Raw genomic sequence first — 5,120 nt, 5'->3', positions numbered from 1 at the left:
TGTTTTTATTCATCATCCAAAGTGTAATTAATAACTTCACCAGTCTCAAAGGGGATATTCAATGTATGTTTTTTTTTTGTTTTACCCATCTACCAATAGGTGCCCTTCTTTGCGAGGCATTGGAAAACCTCCCAGGTCTTTGTGGGTGAATCTGTGATTGAAATTCACTGCTCGACTGAGGGACTCGTAAAGATTATTTTATTTAACTAGGCAAGTCAGTTAAGAACAAATTCTTATTTTCAATGAGGGTCTAGGAACAGTGGGGTTAGAATGACAGATTTGTACCTTGTCAGCTCGGGGTTTTGAACTTGCAACCTTTCGGTTACTAGTCCAACGCTCTAACCACTAGGCTACCCTGACACATAATGGTATGTATGGAGTACAGAGATGAGGTAGTCATTCAAAACTCATGTTAAACACTATTTTTTCACACAGAGTGAATCGATGCAATTTATATCACGTGACTTGTTTAGCAAATGTTTACTCCTGAACTTATTTAGAATAGCCATAAAAAGGGCTTGAATATTTAGTGACATTTCAGCTTTTTATTTTTTTTATTAATCACAGAAGAAAAAATCTAAAAACATAAATCCACTTTGACATTATGGGGTATTGTGTGTAGACCAGTGACACAAAATCTCAAGTTGATCAAATTTGAATTCCGGCCTTAACACAACGTACTGTGGAAGAAGACAGGGGATATGAACACTTTCTGAACGCCATGTATTCCTATATATCTGCTACAGCCACTGCTGCCATCTGCTGGATGGATATGTAATTGCAAGTCCTGCTACCTTTCACAAAGACGTTTCAAACCTCTCTGCCTCTCATACCCTGAGTTGACACCAAGTGGCCCAGTATCCATATGTCTCAGGACACCAAGGATGTTCTGTTAGACTGAGACAGATAGAAGTTGTTAACCTTATACAGTATCTAAAAACAATAGATACCACTGTGGCATAACCAGTGAAATCATGTTTCCAATATTCTCATCATCATTTCCATGCCATAGAGACAACGTATTTAGGTTATATTGTAGAGGACTAACTAGGCCCCAAATCTATTGCTCTATTGTACTGGATTAACTAGGCCCCAAATCTATTGTTCTATTTTACTGGAGTAACTAGGCACCAAATATATTGTTCTATTGTACTGGAGTAACTAGGCCCCAAATCTATTGTTCTATTGTAGAGGACTAACTAGGCCCCAAATCTATTGTTATATTGTACTGGATTAACTAGGCCCCAAATCTATTGTTCTATTGTACTGGACTAACTAGGCCCCAAATATATTGTTATATTGTACTGGACTAACTAGGCCCTAAATCTATTGTTATATTGTACTGGGGTAACTAGGCCCCACATCTATTGTTATGTTGTACTGGACTAACTAGGCCCCAAATATATTGTTCTATTGTAGAGGACTAACTAGGCCCCAAATATATTGTTCTATTGTACTGGACTAACTAGGCCCTAAATCTATTGTTCTATTGTACTGGGGTAACTAGGCCCCACATCTATTGTTCTATTGTACTGGACTAACTAGGCCCCCAATCTATTGTTCTATTGTAGAGGACTAACTAGGCCCCCAATCTATTGTTCTATTGTAGAGGACTAACTAGGCCCCCAATCTATTGTTCTATTGTAGAGGACTAACTAGGCCCCAAATCTATTGTTCTATTGTACTGGGGTAACTAGGCCCCACATCTATTGTACTGGACTACCTAGGACCCACATCTATTGTACTGGACTAACTAGGACCCACATCTATTGTACTGAACTAACTAGGACCCACATCTATTGTACTGGACTAACTAGGACCCACATCTATTGTACTGGACTACCTAGGCCCCAAATCTATTGTTCTATTGTACTGGACTAACTAGGCCCCACATCTATTGTACTGGACTAACTAGGACCCACATCTATTGTACTGGACTAACTAGGCCTCACATCTATTGTACTGGACTACCTAGGCCCCAAATCTATTGTTCTACTGTACTGGACTAACTAGGCCCCACATCTATTGTACTGGACTAACTAGGCCCCAAATCTATTGTACTGGACTAACTAGGACCCACATCTATTGTACTGGACTAACTAGGCCTCACATCTATTGTACTGGACTACCTAGGCCCCAAATCTATTGTTCTACTGTACTGGACTAACTAGGCCCCACATCTATTGTACTGGACTAACTAGGCCCCACATCTATTGTACTGGACTAACTAGGACCCACATCTATTGTACTGGACTAACTAGGCCTCACATCTATTGTACTGGACTACCTAGGCCCCAAATCTATTGTTCTACTGTACTGGACTAACTAGGCCCCACATCTATTGTACTGGACTAACTAGGCCCCAAATCTATTGTACTGGACTAACTAGGCCCCACATCTATTGTACTGGACTAACTAGGACCCACGTCTATTGTACTGGACTAACTAGGCCTCACATCTATTGTACTGGACTAACTAGGACCCACATCTATTGTTCTATTGTACTGGACTAACTAGGCCCCACATCTATTGTACTGGACTAACTATGACCCACATCTATTGTACTGGACTAACTAGGACCCACATCTATTGTACTGGACTAACTAGGCCCCAAATCTATTGTTATACTGTACTGGACTAACTAGGCCCCAAATCTATTGTTCTACTGTACTGGACTAACTGGGCCCCACATCTATTGTTCTACTGTACTGGACTAACTAGGCCCCACATCTATTGTACTGGACTAACTAGGCCCCAAATCTATTGTTCTATTGTACTTGGGTAACTAGGCCACAAATCTATTGTTCTGGACTAACTAGGCCCCAAAGCTATTGTTCTATTGTACTTGGGTAACTAGGCCCCACATCTATTGTTCTGGACTAACTAGGCCCCAAAGCTATTGTACTGGACTAACAAGGGCCCAAATATATTGTACTGGACTAACTAGGCCCCAAATCTATTGTTCTATTGTACTTGGGTAATTAGGCCCCAAATCTATTGTTCTGGACTAACTAGGCCCCAAATCTATTGTTCTATTGTACTTGGGTAACTAGGCCCCAAATCTATTGTACTGGACTAACTAGGGCCCAAGTCTATTGTTATATTGTACTTAGGTAACTATTCCCCAAATCCAGGAATTCTGAACAAAGAACCAATTGTCTGTCATGAGATCCCCGGGTCCAGAGTCATGTGATGAAGATTGAGAGCAAGAGGGAATGCCAAATGGCACCCTATTCGCTATATAGTGCACTACTATAGACCAGGGCCCTATTCCCTATATAGTGATACTACAATAGACCAGAGCCCTATTCCCTTCATAGCACACTAAATCAAATCAAATGTATTTATATAGCCCTTCGTACATCAGCTGATATCTCAAAGTGCTGTACAGAAACCCAGCCTAAAACCCCAAACAGCAAGCAATGCAGGTGTAGAAGCATAGTGGCTATGAAAAACTCCTAGGCCAAAACCTAGGAAGAAACCTAGAGAGGAACCAGGCTATGAGGGGTGACCAGTCCTCTTCTGGCTGTGCCGGGTGGAGATTATAACAGAACATGGCCAAGATTTTCAAATGTTCATAAATGACCAGCATGGTCAAATACTAATAATCACAGGCAGAACAGTTTGGCCATAATGACCATCGTTATGTTTGGAGGAAAAAGGGGGAGGCTTGCAAGCTGAAGAACACCATCCCAACCGTGCTGGGATGGTGAAAAAGCATGAGCGAGCAAGGAGGCCTACAAACCTATCTCAGTTACACCAGCTCTGTCAGGAGGAATGTGCCAAAATTCACCCAACTTATTGTGGGAAGCTCGTGGAAGGCTACCCGAAACGTTTGACCCGAGTTAAACCATTTAAAGGCAATGCTACCAAATACTAATTGAGTGTATGTAAACTTCTGACCCACTGGGAATGTGATGAAAGAAATAAAAGCTGAAATAAATCATTCTCTCTACTATTATCTGACATTTCACATTCTTAAAATAAAGTGGTAATCCGAACTGACCTAAAACAGGGAATTTTTCTGAGGATTAAATGTCAGGAATTGTGAAAAACTGAGTTTAAATATATTTGGCTAAGGTGTATGTAAACTTCCCACTTCAACTGTATCAGCTACAATGGCAATGAAGTCCACTTGACAGGAGAGTAAACATTAGTGAACAAATTGATTCTGGATTGATTACCAGAGGACAATGACTGGTTTGTCACCAAGGCCAGAAAATACCCAAACACCTGAAGGTACCGCGTTCATCTGAGGTCTTGGCTGATTTCTTTACATTTTCCCATGATGTCAAGCAAAGAGGCACTGAGTTTGAAGGTTGGCCTTTAAAATACATCCACAGGTACACCTCCAATTGACTCAAATGATGTCAATTAGCCTATCAGAAGCTTCTAAAGCCATGACGTAATTTCCCCCCCAAGAACAGCAGTTGGAGACGACTAAGCAAACAGTTTGGACATTCATTTTATAGTAATACATCGATACAACAAGAGCCTGAGTCACAGTCTGTGCCAAAACGCCAACTCTAGGTCACTCCTTGTCATGCCAAACATGTTTGGTTTGACAACAGGCAATGGCGTTGGCAACAGCACACAGATTCTGGGGAGCAGGCTAGTAAAACAAGGGTATTCTGTAACGCTTTAGGCTGAAGTATCGTTGTGGTCCAGGGTTATACTCATGTGTGTTAGTATATTAACCTGGAGGTTTACATTCTAATACATAATCCATCCATTCTACATGAACATCTCAAATAGAGCCCTATTCCCTATATAGTGGTACTACTATAGACCAGAGCCCTATTCCCTATATAGTGCACTACTATAGACCAGAGCCCTATTCCCTATATAGTGGTACTACTATAGACCAGAGTCCTATTCCCTATATATAGTGGTACTACTATAGACCAGAGCACTATTCCCTATATAGTGGTACTACTATAGACCAGAGTCCTATTCCCTATATATAGGGGTACTACTATAGACCAGAGCCCTATTCCCTATATAGTGGTACTACTATAGACCAGAGCCATATTCCCTATATAGTGGTACTACTATAGACCAGAGCCCTATTCCCTATATAGTGGTACTACTATAGACCAAAGCCCTATTCCCTATATAGT

This window comes from Oncorhynchus nerka, linkage group LG27, assembly GCF_034236695.1.
Source record: "Oncorhynchus nerka isolate Pitt River linkage group LG27, Oner_Uvic_2.0, whole genome shotgun sequence".
NCBI lineage: Eukaryota > Metazoa > Chordata > Actinopteri > Salmoniformes > Salmonidae > Oncorhynchus > Oncorhynchus nerka.
Note: the sequence above shows the minus strand (reverse complement) of the source record.